At 36.2% G+C, this 17,047-nt stretch overlaps 1 protein-coding gene across 1 annotated transcript in view; it reads right to left on the bottom strand.

Moving 5' to 3' along the window:
* The window catches only part of LRP1B (LDL receptor related protein 1B), a 722,645-nt gene that overhangs the window by 485,896 nt on the left and 219,702 nt on the right, over positions 1–17,047 (bottom strand). The window lies entirely within an intron of this gene.

The raw sequence follows: 17,047 nt of genomic DNA, 5'->3' as shown, positions 1-17,047 counted from the left end.
TAGATTTATCATAATTTAAATAGAGGTAAGGAATCAAAATTATGAAGTAAAAATGAAATGCTGCAGATGTCGAATTTAAAATTTTGACACTACCAAAAGAAAATGAGGCACTTATGAAAACCTACTGTAACTGAAGAGAGCAGAGATACAGAGGGCAGATAATAAAACTTTAAGAGCTTGAAAGAAGTTCATACTTTGTTGATAAACACTGCATATGAAATTGGTGTATCTGCTTTATTATTCATATCTCTTAATATTTTTTTTCAAAATACTACTTTCTGAAAGCCATTCTCCCACAAACAATACAGTATTTCAAATCAGTGCAAATTATTTAACTTTATTTCCCTAAAATGCTAGTATCAGTGAAATGACTACGATTGTTCTTCTATCAGCTAATTTTTCAAAATATGGGATATCGATTGCTTACAATGTTCAACTATATTCTCCCCAAGAGAATTCCTTTTTGCTTTCTCTTTACAAAGCTTTTGAGGCAGCAGTACTGGTAAACCAGAGTACACAGTACCCATAGGAGCAGTTTCTGTTCACCGCCTTTCTAACTTCACCACTAAAAGTAACCATATTCTTAATTACTGCTAATCTGTGCCTAAATGTTCTATTATTTCTTTTATTGACAGTTCAATGAAAATAGCAGAAAAACAGTATAATGACACTTAACCACATCAAAAAAACGCTCTAAACTGACACAAGGAACACGTCTTTGAAACTTTTCCAAATCTGCCTCAGAAATCTCAAACATTACGTGAGTTGAAAGTCTCTATGATATATTCCTCAAAGCAATAGAACTCTGTTTATTTTTTAAGGATCGTCTTGGAGCCTGTCAAAAAGGGAAATTTTGGATGTCTCCAACACTTTCACCCTATGTAACAACGACAATGAGATGTTTGCATTTAAGTGAATATGTGGCACAGGAACAATTTCAACACGCATGAATTCTTTTCCACATTACTGTGCTCTACGCAGTGTTAAAATGCCAAATGCTTATCCATTTCACTCACCACTGTAACAAAGATGCATAAATAATGCAGAACAAAAGATAACTATATCTAGACTCGCCACAGACACCCCATGTCAACTAGTTTTTTTCTATTAATTCTTAATGCACTGTTTCTCAGAGTACTTTGCTGAAGCATAGCAGTTGATCCAAGTAAAGCGAAAGCAACGTCTTGTAGTAGAAGCAGGATGATTTTTCACAAGCCAACACAGAGATGATGAGTTATTTTTGCTGTGAAACAAAAGGAGTAATCTAGAGTCCATTGATTTTTAGACACAAATAAATCCAGGCCAGGAAAGAGGGAGAAAACTAAGAAAACTATTTGTTCCAGAAAGCCTTGGAAACCTCTCATAGGATCCACAGAAAACCAGAAAGGTATAAAATATTTCTTACAAACATCGGTGTAGCTTCAGTTAGCCAAGCCTGCTTGTCCCAATCATATATATAATTGATATGAAAATCCCTGTAGCCTTTCAAAAAGTACTCTGTTATTACAACAATAGCCTAGAAGGTTACTAATTATGATGTTACATCTTTAACAAGATTAGGGAAAGGATATGGCTAAGAAAACAAGCTCGAACATAGATTAAATATGCTGCAAAACTCTTATCAGATAGGTTTCAATACAGCCCTTCTGTATGCTATTTATATCAGAAGAATATTCTACATTGTCAGCCTTTAGTTTTTACCCTACTGTATTCATAATGTGTGAGTTGGAACATTTTCATCGTGCTGAGTTCAGTCAGGAAACTGCCATATTCCATAATGGTCCAAAGCAAACATTTACTTGTGGCCTCATTATTACCAGTTTTTAACTAGCATAACGAGCGTTTAACAGATTTTCAGACTACAAGCTATTAAAAGTAAGTAGTGCGTGCCAGACGTGAGGATTAAAGGTCCTGCTGTGAATACCAGACCTCTTTGTGCCCTCCTCTTCATCTCCAAATGCTGGCTCAAACACACTTGTTTTCTAAAAGCAAGATACTTTTACCATCCCACGTGTTGATAGCGTTCGGGAAATAAAATGGAATAGTTATGCCATCCTTGGGAGATAGGCACCTTGGGAACAGACACACGTGGTTATTCCCCTTTTTCTGGTGACCTGTCCTTGTTCTAAACAAGAATAGGACAAAAACCAACCTAGGTACGGTGCTCTGAGAGGAAGACTCAGCAAGACTCTTACTTGCTGTGAGGTTTTGAAATAAAGACATGTTCAACAGAGTAGTTACTTGAGAAAAAGTTCCCTTCCACCTCCTTTAAGAGAAGGTGCTCAGGTAAACTTCGCCACTGCCAACAAGGCACTACTCAATAGATTGTGGTCATTTCCTACCTCCAAGGTGATCTCCCTTCAGTGCTTCCATCCCTCTTTTCTGGGTGCCTATCCTTAACATGTTCTAATTATTTGACAGATTGGATAAATTAAACTATTAAACCAATTTAAAGAGCATTCTTTTTAAAACATGCTGACCAACCTTTCTGCAACAGGTCGAGAGGAGGCAGAGATTTAAGGAACATCTCTGGAGGCTCTGCCAGCCAGAAGTCTACATAACAAACCTTATTTACATGCTCGATAAAAACACATCGACAGCAACAATATTCCACCTGGGCACTCTCTTTTCTCAGTCTGACCACTAAAGCCTCTGTTTCTTTGAAAATATTTTCATTTGTTTACTTCCAAATAAATTGCTAGTGAGCTAGGGGGATTCTAGATATTTGTAGCTACCCAGACTGATTAATTGGTTCTCAGAATACTTTGGTAGAAAGCTGAAAAAAATCACATTTTAAATCAGACTGTGGGCTTCAAGGGTCAATATATGTCTGAAGTGAAGTATACAGTTCCTGAGACTACAATAAAGGCCTACTTTAAAATTGCTCAAAAATACAAATTAAATAGCTCTTTTGTTAATGTGATTTTAAAAATTAAATAGCATTATAGGAAACATATCACAGTTTGATTTGGAGTTTGTTTTTTTTTTTTTTTTTGAAAACTCAAAATAAAAGTTGTTATAAAGTAAAATTTCATAAATACTGTTTTCCAAATTGGAAACATGGGGTTTAGGGATTTTAGTTGATTGGTTGGTTGAGGTTTTTTTGTAAATTCATTTGGAGTTTGATATAGGTTCTAGATTTGGGGAAATATAGAGCTAGAGGGGAGAGGGCAAAGAGGAAATGGAAATGATAAGAAAGAAATTAATCCTCCTAAACACTAAGTGTACTTCCATGGCAGAAAAACACAGAAAATTAATATGTTTTTTTATCTGAATTAACTCTCTGCAGAGGAAAAGCCTGTAATTTGAATCCTTTACCAAATAATTACATAAAATTATAACTAGAAACAAGACTGAGATCAAGTTTTCTGCTTTCTTGTCTCAGCCACTTTTTCTTTCAAAGAGACAAAGTTGGAAGCGTCCTACACGCAGTTTCGGTGGCAGCTCTGTGTGCTGTCATTTAACCTACAATGGAGCACTAAACAATGCAAAAGTAAGTACATGCAAATTTTAGCCAGCAATTAGCGTGGTTTATGAGCTCACTCAGAATGTTATTCTGTGAACTGATGGGAAAAAAAACGTTATTTCTTTCATAAGCAGTTGACATTTGTGAACAACAAGGCACCAGACCATCAGGTGGCTAATTTAAGCATTAACAGTCCTTGGCAGGAGAGACAGCCAGACTGCATGCAGGCATTTATGACAGCATTTCTAAATGTAGGTTTTAGTCTGTAATCCTATAAATGAACATTCTTTTGTGCAATATTTTGACAAATCAAGGGAAAAAATGCCAGGAAAAATCCAGCAGATAGTATGAGTCACACCTTTCCTAAGCCATTTCAGACATCTGTTACTATGGGACCATATGGATAAAACAGAAGATGCAGGTACCTTTTCCAGTCACAAATATTCTAAAGATATGCACATGGGTAGAAAAATGCTAAAAAAAGAGACTTTGATTTCATTGTCTGTTAATACTACGTACCAAGCTTTTCTCTTCTCTTCTCTCTTTTATCGTTGTTATTCAGTATTGCGCTTTACACGCTGACACCCAAATGCCAAAACAAGAAGTAAACCACTTCACTTTTAAAGTTGTTTTGGTTTGTTTAAATTAGAGGGGTTGGAGTGTACAGAGTGTATGTATGTCACCAACTAAGCTCCTCATACCTCACCTATAATTCAAAATTTGATTATTTCATTTTATTATACTGTTAGAAAATGAATTAGTTCAACAGAACAGCCTAGAATTGTATTTATTTTCCCATATTGGAAGGTCACCGAATGATGAACGTGAAAATAGCTTTGATACAATGGGTTAATGGATCATTGCCTACATTTGCATTAAACAGATTTAATTGCCACTGTTCTTTTATTTTATGGCCAAGGATTATTCAAGAGGTATCACCACAAAAAGAAACAAAAAAAAAACCAAAACCCAAAAAAACCCTCAATCCTTCACACATATTAATCGCTATAAATAACATCTGCTTACCTCATGTATTTCTATATATGGGTTCTAAAGTGCTGGCACACTATCTATAAAGAATCAAAACCTTGGAGGCAGAATAACCCCTGCTGGTACTACATATGTCCTACTGCACTTTGGAGAGAGACACTACAACTAAAAACCCAGTTTTTAAAGCAGATATATGAATTAAGGCACAAATCTCCGGGGGGTTAGTCATTTTCTATAAAAATGATAAAATAAAATTAACAAATTACAGCGTAAGAACTGTTTACTATTATGATTTTTGCACTTAAATCATAGTATATATATATATTAGCTTCAGATTTCTAAAAGTACCCGCCAGTTTTACTGCATTTTTCCCATTTTGGGTATCAGAAACATTTTCAGGAAAAGACTGGTAAGCATTTTTCAAGCTCTTCTGAAGGTGTGAATGAACGTGAGCAACTTTCAAAACCATGAGAATTGGGGGAAAAAAAAAGAAAATTAGAGATAAGTGCCATTTTCAGGCATTTAAAGATATCTCAAACCTAGAAAGCAAAGTCGGAAATAATACGCCTTTTAAAATGCAAATTCCGGTACAAATATATATAAATCTGCGTGTCAGAGCTTAAGTCAGTTGGGCTAAACTGACTGCAGAAGGTAAATCAGACAGTGACATTAGCGGAATTTGTCGCAGTATTTTGAGGAATATCCAAGTCTTATAATAATTTAACACTATGCTGGGGTTTTCTATTAATTTCTTAACTAAGTGCTGCTATTTTGAAAACTTATTTCACTTTCCTTTGATCTGGGTCTCGGTTCTTTGCTTTTCAGATATCCTTTTGACCCCGATGCAGGACTCGATGCTGGTTTGGATGCAGCAGAAATAGTGACACCGTCAGAGCTTCTCTTCTACCTTCGATCCTGAAGATTTTTAAATATAGCATTTCCTTTCCGGTTTCCCTATCAGTAAATATATATAGTGCTCCCCATGAAAGCTGTGTTATTACCTCTGGCCTTCCAATGACAGTTCTAAGAGAAATCAGCTTTAAATCAATTAGAACATCAATCAACCTCAGTGCAATTCAAATTCAATGGGATCTTGTGTTTGAAAATATCCACTGGAAAGAGGGTCTGAAAAGAGAAAGATGACTTCTTTCTCTCAGTTGCCATGTCTTTTTATCATAATGATAAGCAATGACACTTGAAACAAAAGTGTTTAAAATCTGAATCTCACAGCCTGAAAAATGTTAGTGTTTCAGGACATTAAAAGAAGAAAGAAAACCAAATCAAAACCTAATGCTGCCTATTTTATCTTCTGCGCTTCTTCCCGTCAAGTGAAATAAAAGTACCAATCTATAGAATATAGGAGGAGTATAAAATGTTCTTTCTTTCCCCGTATACCCCTTGCTTTCCTGCACCAAAGGTAATTGCTGCTTAGCCAGGAATTGTTGAACGATGAGAAGCTGTAACAGGTAAGTGCAATTGTAGGCATAACACAGAGGAGACAAAGGGCCCATTTCCAAACACGCTCTATTGCAACCCAGCGTCTTCTCATATGTCCTTTCAAATCAAGCTAGAAAAAAAAAGGTTAAGCTTCTGTTAGAAATCATTTTCAGATCCAATATCTAAATAAACCTCATCTATAATGATGTGTCTGTTCATGTCTCTATTTAAATTCCTATTTCACTGAAATTCTAGTTATTTTTCATTAGTAAGACATATCCACTACTAATTTTGACTTGCATTCCCCCAAGTGTCCCACCACACTGTTGCCAGTACAGTGAGAATAACAGTAGAGCTTTGCACGACCATAGAAATCCTCTAGTTGCTCTTCAAAAACTGTTTTTACTGGACCCTTCTTTAAATTGTCATGTATGTAATCCAACACACAACACAGTTAATGCGAAGCACATCGAGAACAAATATGGTACTGATACAGCTTTGACAAATATCCTGATAAATATACAGAGGACTATTTTAAGTAACTTTGCTTCAGGTGGATCTCAGAGTACATTATTATCAATGAAAATAGATGGGATTTTTTTTTTTTAAATTAATCAAGAAAGATTATGTTTCTTCCTCTATTTTCGCCAAAGGATGTAATCAAGTTCTATTTTGAAAACTAAAGGATATCATATCAGAATTATTTTACTATGTTTAATTAGAAATTCCAATTTTCAGTGTTATTATTAAAATATTAATTACATGTAATTTAATTATGCTTGGAATTAAAGAAAAAATTCCTCTCAATAGACCAGTAAATTACATTAATTTATGGCAACAGATTATGGGTCATCTGCCCATGTATATAATAAGAAACGACCTTGATCCCCAGCAAAAGCAATACAGAGATATTCCATGCTGAGGAAAAGACAAAAATGGACACCAAACCCTTGCTTGATGTCATGATAAAAATACTTCAGAATGTTTATTTGATGAGAAAAGGCTGATCTTAAATACGTGTAAACATCAGTAAAGAGAAATGTCAAACATATTAAGTATATTATGAGATTCTAGATCCTGGCTTTGTGCACTTGTGGATGGAACTTTTGTTCTATTCCAAAACAAAATTCAGGTTCTACACAACAAAAATACAGAAATTTGGGTTCGTTTTTCTTCTGTGTGCACGGGTTAGTAGGATTTATTAATATATTTTTATCTATGTTTATATTTATGCACTTATATATTGTGGCAGCAAGAGAACCAAGCAGGGAGAGAGATAACGGAGAACTTTTTTTATATATTTTAGAAGTAAATTGCAGTTTTCTGTCTTTTCCTTTCTTTACAAAAGGCGGTCAAGGTTGAGCTTAAATACTAATATATCTATCTGTAAAATAATTTCATTAAAAAAAATGGCATTCCAAGGTAACCGAAAATGAACCGAGTTTTTCCCACTGTAACAGCTATTCTGAGCAAACAATGGGAGACTGCACTCTGCAGAGAAGGACTGTGTTCAGTCATGAACTGCTTTTACTAAGTAGTAAGAATGTGAAGTGATATTTGATCTTAGGGTCAGGATACGCATCTCAGCGGTCCTGGTATCCCAGTTTAAGGCAGATACTGGTGTCCCCAGTCTCTATGGTTCTTCCCAGCTGAAGGGTGTTAGGAGAGGATGGACCAGAGAGCTACAGCTCCTCCGCTCATGTTCTTAAAAGTATTAAGAAGCAGCAAGTGAGGATAGCAAAGCTCAGGAGCTGATTTGGTAGAGTGGTTAATATAGTTTGTCCTCAGGTGGTTTAAATACTTTGGAATTTTGCAGCTGCAGGAAGAGAACTGAGAACATCTCTGCTGCTCACACTGCCCGGAGGTACAGAAGACAAGGTAACAGCGAACAAACTTTGCTTATATTGTTGGTAAAAAGTCAGTCGGATAATGCTGACTATATGTCACAGCCAGACATGGAAAAGTTCTAGAATACTTGAAGTAGTGGTTTATCTCCAAATAGCTCTCATATGGGTAACTCAAGACTTCAAGGGAAAATTCTGTCATGTGGCCAGTCTCTGCTATTGAGGGCAAGTTTTGATTATCAGTGCAATGTGCTGATGAAGATGTCTTTACCTAAGAATTAGTTAATTATTTTATAGCTTTGTTTCTATCAAAGGCAGTTCAAGAACCTAATTCCCATGGTGGCTAAAAACTTTACTTTTGGAAATGAGCAAATAATAGTATGCAACGATAATTCAATGTAAGCCTTGGACCAAATACAATTTCCACCTGAACTGAATGTTTTGTAAATATTCTCCAACATTTATAACTATTTGATCTTGTTTCCTACTACGGTGAATTGTAAGTGTCAAACCAGAAAGAATAGAAGAGAGTTGCATGGAAAAGTTCAACTGGAAGATGACTACAATGATCACCAAATCCATCTGTTCAATCACTTCAGGGATGACCAAAAGTTAATAGTCAGGATGTGTTTTAAACACTGACAGGCAAGGGGCAAACCACCAGCAAATATTTCAGTGATGCTTGCAAAGAAAGATAACCCACCTTTAGAGGAATATCCAATCATATTAATTTTCTGCTTTTGGAGGTATAGCAAACAAAGGGTTACTTTTCTTGTTAAAGCTTGTAAACTGATGGGTAGTGTGGGATTTTTCTACAAATTAATATTTCATTTTTAAAAAATCATACATTGTTATGTGGAGTAACTTAATTCTTTTTTAGTTTACACATTTCTCTACACAGATCACAAACTTTAGGAGTCATTTTTTGTCCATTTAATAATCTACATATTTCTTCACAAGACTTTCTCCCTTATTTCACCTCCATGTAAATACACCGTATCTTTAGGCACGTATTCCATTCAAATCAGAAGCAAAGGCAAGTCTACTGTAATAAGCAAAAAGCTACATATCTTTACACAGATGCATTTAAAGATCTCTTAAAGGGCATTATACTCTTGGGAAGGCACTATTTACAGTTCATTATCCTAGCAATCTTTCCTTAGCAATATTTAGCAATGCAGTGTATTCAGGGCAAACCAGCAAAGCCGATAACTGTGTGCTTACATTTAAGGATGTACTCAAGTCCATCTTCCCTCTGCACAGGCTACTGACCCCCATTCAGCAGAGCGCTTATTAATTCCTGCATAAACCTGAAAGCACACACGCATTGGAGAAACCGCAACGTGCATCACCATCAGTTTTGCTTAGAAGTAAGGAAATTGCCTACAAAATACTGAAATCATTGCCCTCGTTGTAAAATATTCTTCTTCCTGTTAAATGTTACAAACTCTTCTCTTGGGAGCTAATAGTTTTGCTAAATTAAATGCTATTAGAATAAACTATACAGAAAAGCAAGTGCATAGAAAAAATGAACAAGATATTCTGTACTGATGGTGAATGTTGCCATTTTCATCTAATTCTACAATCCCTTCCAGAATATAAACCTCCCTGGAATATGGTTAAACATCTAAATGGTTACATGCATTTGCCACTCACCCTTTTCGCTCTGAAGAACCCAAAGTGAAATAGAGAGGCAACTTGCAAGATAGAGTCTATTTAATATCTTGGAGGGGGGGAGGGTGTTAGAGGGAGAATTAGTTTAGATTAGAAAAAATAAGATTTGCTGTTCTCCACCAAAGACGCTAACATTGATGTGATGTTATCCTATTATTCTTAATGCTCCCCCAATAAGTACTAACGTTTAAGAGAAAATGGGCACAAGATCTGACTTATGGTTTCGAATAGCACCTCCTAAATATCCAAATGACCGGTTTGACCTTCTGGAATCTGCTGGAGGACAGAGATTTCCAAGCAGTCTGCATTTTGGTTGGGTCGTTCTTTTCTTTTTGGCTCAAAGATCATAAGATTGCAAGTGTTACTGTGATTCAAAGTACATTTACCAGACTTGTTCTTCTATCCTCCACTCAGTTTTTAATACTTTAGACTGTTTTCTCTTTTTCCTGAAGTTGTTTCTCTAGTAAATCAATAGATCTTAAAAAGAAAAAGGTCCAAGGAATTTACTTTGAAGAATTACATCAGTAAGTTACAAAACACGCATAAAACCAGCTTCAAGCAGAGAACTTCCCAAAGCCACTTCTGGGAAGACAAAACTGTTCTTAGTATCTGAGGTTATTGTATAGAAAACCCTGGAGAATTATGCATTTGCAAATCAGACGGCATTTGAATGCCATTTCATGATGGTTGGTTTCTGAGAGGCAGTTGTCACCTGGAGGCCCTCTGATATTAACAGCAAATCACTCCTGATGATAGTGTGTTTTGAATCAGAAGTAAGAACACGGTTATAGCATTTTGATCTTATGCTAAATATTCATGTAATGGCCACAGGGGTGAATAGTAACTATTCTCAAATGCAATTATTTTTGTATATAGGTGTCAAAGTCACAGGAGCTGAAGATTAATCGTTCCCTTTGGTTGCTACAGAAGTGCATGAATAGGATATCCGACTTCTTAAAACTGCCACGTAGACTCTGAGGTTTTGCGTGATTGTTTGTATCATCTTACCATGAACTAGAGACAAGATCTCAGCTTTACTGGATGTTAAAACGCTGCATTGCTATTCCACTTCGGTCCATTCATTTCAGCAACTACAGTGACCTAACATCATCTGTATTTTGAACTTTTTTTATACTGAACTACAGGACGTTAAGTAAAAGACAGAGATTTAAGGAAGCCACATAAAATGAACCCATCATAAAATATATTTCTTTCCCTTCATCTTGCTTTATTTTGTGTTTAAAGCAAATAGATCCAGCCTTTGCTAATCAACCACTAGAACCCAAAAGTCTTCATCCCATTTAGCTAATATAGCTGCCTTGATGAGTTAAAGGCTGCTACCATGCAAAATATTCTACTAAATCTATTCTAATCTTGTATGGACTTATCTTGGATGCAAGATTATTACAAAACGCAATGATCTGGATTGTAATCAAAACCAATAGTGAAGGTGTTGTAGAATTGCATATGACTAATGATGGCTCTACTATCGCTACAAAGAAAGCAGACTATTACCTTTAGGTTCTTTATCTCTCTGTAACTGGAAGTCAGTCTTTCCCTTCAAGCCCTGGCAGAGGTACGACACTGTGGTTTGAGTCAATACCCTGTAGGAAAGCAAGAGGGAAAGGAGCCGGCCTACAGAGCCTGATATGCAATTCCCCTTCTACTGTTTATTTCCCTCAATAAGTGTTTTGACCACAACTGATGTCACTGCAAGGCATTAATATACCCAGAGCTGAGAAAAGAGAAACGATGAATGACAACTGCCTGGTGTAGGGATTAAGCTTACTTTTATCCTAAGTATTTTGGCAGGCCCTGTCATCATGCTGCAGTGAGCAGAGATCGGATACCAGCTGGCAGAACCATACTGCAGGGCTGGAGATGAACACTGTATGCAGAAGAAAAGGGACATCACCAGAATGGCTGATGCTCAAACTGTCAGCTAACAATTTCTGAAGAGTACAACCAAGGTCCTTAAAAATGCCTGAACAAGACTAAACGGAATCTTTAAATACATTCTAAGGTGGTGGTGAGGAGAGTTAAATAAAAGGCTCTACTCTTGGAACAGCTTATACCCCAAAGCTAGCTCTCTTCTATTTCATGCCAAATAAAAGCTGTATGGATCACATAATACAATGTTATGGCTGCTGGCACAATTAATTAAAGATGGAGGGCAGCACAACTTTCACCTCAAACAAAAATCCCATATTAGGAGAAGAAAAGCTGTTAAAATAAAATATTGTGACCATTTCTAATTGATTCAGTACAGAAATTAGATGCAAAAAAATTAATTTACAGGAATTAAGGAAAGTATGTATTGCTGTAGCATTCCCACTATATGGTAATGTTTGTAAAACACTTTCTGGAGATCATACTGGGATGATGGTGAATCAACACTTCAGTTGGCAGACCTCTTGTCATCTCTACTGTTTCTTATGGCAAAGAAATGTAGCAGTATCTTCATGGGCCAATTAAGTTTATGGATACTTTTAGGGACAAGAAACTTCCACAATTAATTCAGTGAGCCCTAAAGTTCTCCTTCACATTCTCAAGTCTGAATCTTCCTTCTACACATCAGTTATATTCCTTTGAGCATTTCAGGAACAAGATTTACTCAGGGTTGCTCAAGACTGGTTACGCAATCAAAGGATTTCTCAAGATTGCTACTGCAATGTAAACCCCATTGGGTAATTTAGTTGTGGCTGGGTTCACGAAGCACCATCCTTATGTAATTTGAGCACATGAAGTCCATACGCCACATGCTATGATAACCTGCACCTCACAAAAAGCCAGGAAACACTTTAATGACATAATGAAGCAACAGTTTTGAACCAATAAGAATAAATCTTTTTTTTTTCAAATAATATTTCTATTTCAAGCACAATAATACCATACTTGTGCACTGTGTATGTACATGTACAGTTCCATTTAAGTTGACAGAGTTACTGGTGCGACTGCTTAATCCTAATTAAAAACTTGCGGTTCATGGAATAAGTTCTACTTCTCTAAAGTCATATGGCGGATGACTGGGTTAGGAGATAGGCAAGAATAACAGCACACAAAGAGTCACTAAGAAAAGGAAAGCTAACTAGCATTCAAAACATACCTTCTATTCACCAAATATAACTATGACCAGTCATTGCTGTTAAGAGACACAGTTAGGACCCAAGTTTTGGCGAGCAAAGACTAGTCTATTCATTTTAAACTAAATAAAGTCAACCTAAGCAGCATATTATCGTGTGACTTAATGGATGACTGCCAAGACATCAGTTGTGACACTGACTATATCAGTTAGCACAAATTATAATATATAAAAGTATTTTAGAAATACCTATATATACATTGCAATTCAGCAGTGTTTCAGGATCCAGTTTTGACAAAAGCAGACCACAATTACACAAGTTTCATTTATAGTCTCCCTGTATGTGTCAGTTCCGACTTCCAAAAATATCCACTTACACCCAGAAATTACATACATCCATTTTAATTATATGTAATTACTAAATAGGTCTTCAAGGTTTGGTTTGGTCTTGTTTCTTTAAAAACAGAGTTGCTGTTTACTATAGAATCCAGGAAACTTTCCGCAAAACAAGCTGTTAGTAAGAAAGACTTTTCTTAGTCTTATGTTTTGATATTATGGTTTGTATGGTTTGTTAGGCAAGAGTTATGCTTGACTGACTCAACGCAAATTGCTACACTACACAGATATACTTCTTGACACACTTCTGTCTCCAACAAACCTTATTAACAATGATGATTGACAAGAAGCTCCGTGTCTTAGAAATGAAACTTAACTAGGTTTTCTTCTGTGATGTTTACCCACAGGGAATGCAGAGAAATATGTATTCCTAGTTAGAATTTTTCCTCCTTGCATGTAAGAAGAACCAAGTTTCCCCTAGGTATACATCCTCCTATGTTTATGAACAGATGTAGGAAGGAAGCATAGTTTATGGTATACTAGTTTTAAATCGACTCATTTGCGATTTCATTAAAATGCAGAATAAATTTGATATCCCCAGGCAATATTTCCACAGAACTCTTTAGGTTAAGATTTTCTATTTCTCTAAAAAGCAAAAGAGATTTTTAAAAGGCTTGCTGATTTTATATATCGTTAAAACTGCTGTTGAAAGAGGAAAGGAGAAAAGAACAAATTTCAGTCATCAATATTCTTCTTTCCTTCTTAAAGCAGCATATATTTTCACGAACCTGAGAAACGTAACCAGAAAGTTAAGAGCCTCCACTTGCTAAGTGTCTGTGCAAAATCCACATAAACACCTTTGCATGTGTTATGCTTTTGACTTCTCTTACTTCATCTTCCTTTTCTATTAAATGTGTTTATTCTGGGTTAGATTCACCTGATTGTTATGCACTAAAAGCTGAAAGAGAAAGCTGTTGGTATGAAGGCATATAAAGCAAGAAACTACAATATGCCTTCACATCAGAAGTCATATTGAAGGCATATCAGAAGTCCATAAGATGGACTTCATATCAGAAGTCCATGAAGATATAAATATGAAAAAAGTGACAGTCCTTGAAAAGGTGGTTTAATTGAGATCACTGAAGTGCTTGCAGTGGTGATTATCATAAAATTATCTCTACTGTCACTTTATTTTTAAATATTGAGCAGTCACACATCTTCATTATCATTATCTTTAATTAGGCAACTACCTGGATTCTGAACAGGAGCAGAAACCTGTAGGGAACTGTTACTTTGAACTGATCACCATTTTCACCCCTAAGAAGGAGCTACAGGCTAGTTTGCTTGGCTGAGAAGCACGGTGTCACCTACCAACAGCAGAACCTTATTTCTAGAGGAAACAGCTTCTAATTAAATCAAAACCACACCACGCTTTATTTTCCTCCGTGACCTTAAAATATTGAGTGGTTGGCTGAGAGCGTACATCAATGATGCTTCACCAAGGCAGAACAGAAATAAAGCGTTTCACGTGCAAGATCGTACCACCCTTTTCCTTAAGCTCAAAGCCCAGAGATGTAGGTTTAAAACAACAGTAAATAACAATTGGTCTTGAGCAGCCTGATCTAGTGAAAGGTGTCCCTGCCCATGGCAGGGTGAGGTTGGAACTGGATAATCTTTAAGGTTCCTTCCAAGTCAAATCGTTCCATGAGTCTATGAACAAAGTTCAGTATATCTCCTACAGAGGTACCTGTGAATATTGCCTAAATTCAGTGATCAACCAAAAATAATAAAAGGCTTTATTGTTTAGCGCACTACATTCCATATGAAATCTAATCTTACAAATTCTTATGATTATGAACAATAACTCTGAGGAACAATAAACAGAATTAGTGTACTTCAGGTTAAATAATCATTAGTCCCAGAGGCTGTTATTTATTTTTATATATATATGCTGGAAAGATATTATATATCTTTCCAACAGCATTTGGGCCATGGTTTAGTAGGCATGGTGGTGTTAGACTGATGGTTGAACTTGATGATCTTAGAGGGTTTTTTCCCAATGTTAATAATTCTATCAAATTTCTAATAATGCCATTCAGGTGCACTAGTGACTCTATAAGCTATCTTCAAACAATTTTTGAACTAATGCTTGAAAATTTGGCGCACACAGTACGCATCCGAAATGCCAAGGTGAAAAATCTTTTCAACATTTTGTCATGGGAGATTTCATCACAATCAATTATACTGAGGTGTTACAAGGCAGGTAGAGAGAACCGCAGACCTGTACCGCAGGTGATCAAGGGATATTTTCATTTGCAAAACAGCTGCTTTTTCAGTTGCAGTCATGGTAAGTACGCAAGAGTGACAGGCACAAACTACAGCACCTAAGTCTCACAGCAGAGGGTATGGTTTTCTTCAGATCCGAGCCTGTATTGGATTCCTGTTATTAGCTATTTCAGGTTTACTCTTCATGACAGAAGTATTCCTTATGTACTACAACATCACCGAACTGTGGAATACATGAATTTCAGTAGAAAGTGTGAACTCTGCCAAATTTAAATACCTTCTTAACAGTTGGACTTTTAATTCAGTACCAAGAACTGCTTGCCAAATGTAAGTATTGCCCCTTAAGCAGGAGATATTACATACAATTCAACTGAAAATGAACCGTTTCTTCTCAGTAAAGCCATAAGGCAAACAATACAACACGATATTTATTCTACTATATTTATGATGAAGATATCATAGAAAGGTAGGCATAAAAAATTAGAAGTTTGGGGTTTTTTTTCCCATAATGCCTGCACCGTACAGATCCATCATTACAATTATTATTCTGTTAACAAAGAGTAAAATTTAGTTTTTAAAGTTTAATTAAAGTTGTTGGCTTGGACAGAACCAGTTCAGATCTGTTTACTTCAAATAATCTTACTGCTCCTTCAGTAGTTTGCGCGTTTGAATAACAGCAATGATTTAAGTAATATAACAAACTCTTCTGCTACAACTCATGCAGAGAGAAAGTAGAGATTTTCACATGAATAGCACCTTTCTTGGTGTAACATACTACTACAAAAAGTGAAATAAACATTTTGTAGCATTTTTGGCAGCCTGGGTTGCTTATTTACAAACTGGCTATTTGAAATTCATGACATTCGGATTGCTGGAAAGGATTCCCTGAGGACAAAAGAAACATTGGCTATGGGAGAGGGAAGGTTAAGAAACTGATTCAGCGTTTACTCCTCAATTAATTTGATCCACTGGGAGTTTTGAACTTTTCTAAAAATTTGAATTCAGGAGGAAAGATGCAGTATGACCTAAGTACCTGCGACTGCCTGGACTGCAACAGCCATGGGGACAATCAGACAAACACTTTTCCTTCCTGCATAACACAGGAACAAAGTAACGTAAAAGAAGGCAGCATTTCCCAACTGACCACCAGAAGCATTGCAACAGAGGTTTTGATTAATGCTGTCTTAACCGCTTATCTTCTGAAAAGCCATTTCTCTTTGAGAGAGATGAACAGCTCATTGCAAAGTTAGCTAGCGAGGACTTTGGACCCATTGGGAAGCTGATGTTGGAAATGGAAGGCAAAGTCGCTAAGTAATAAGCCCTATTTACCACATTAGAGGTTTTCTTTCATTTCGGTTTTGTGTTGAGAAACTGTAAGCCAGGGAAAAAGCCAGTCTCCAAAAACCTTAATTTAAAAATAGCCCTGTGCTCTAGCTGGGGGGAAAGATGTGTTCTACTTGATTAGGTTAGAACTGCCCTGAGAACAGTATAAATGGAGTAGAGAACAACTATGGGGTACAGAAACACGTAGGGAAGGGAAATATCACTCCTCTGGTATCAGCATCCAATTTCAGCTTGAGTACATCTGTTTTTTCCTACTAACACATATGTACCTTTACTAACTTGACTACTTACCTTCACAAATTTAGTTTTGCAAATGGATATTTTAAGAGCGTATAAGACCAAAGTTGGCCACACATCCTCTGAAGCTCATTTTTATATCTATTTCCCCCCTGTGCTTGATAACACCGAAAATCTCGTTCAAACCTTCTATACATTGTGCATTGCTTACTTCCAGCTCACACAGGGCTAATTAAAGATTTGTTAACTTTTGCAAGGTTTCAGCTCTGGCTAGTCACACCAAAAGGCATATCTGAAGACTAAATATCTATACGAATAATCTCCCTATCTAATAAGCAGAATAACGCACAC

Source organism: Cuculus canorus, chromosome 6 (assembly GCF_017976375.1).
Source record: "Cuculus canorus isolate bCucCan1 chromosome 6, bCucCan1.pri, whole genome shotgun sequence".
Taxonomy (NCBI): domain Eukaryota; kingdom Metazoa; phylum Chordata; class Aves; order Cuculiformes; family Cuculidae; genus Cuculus; species Cuculus canorus.
This window is presented reverse-complemented; position numbering and strand designations above follow the sequence as displayed.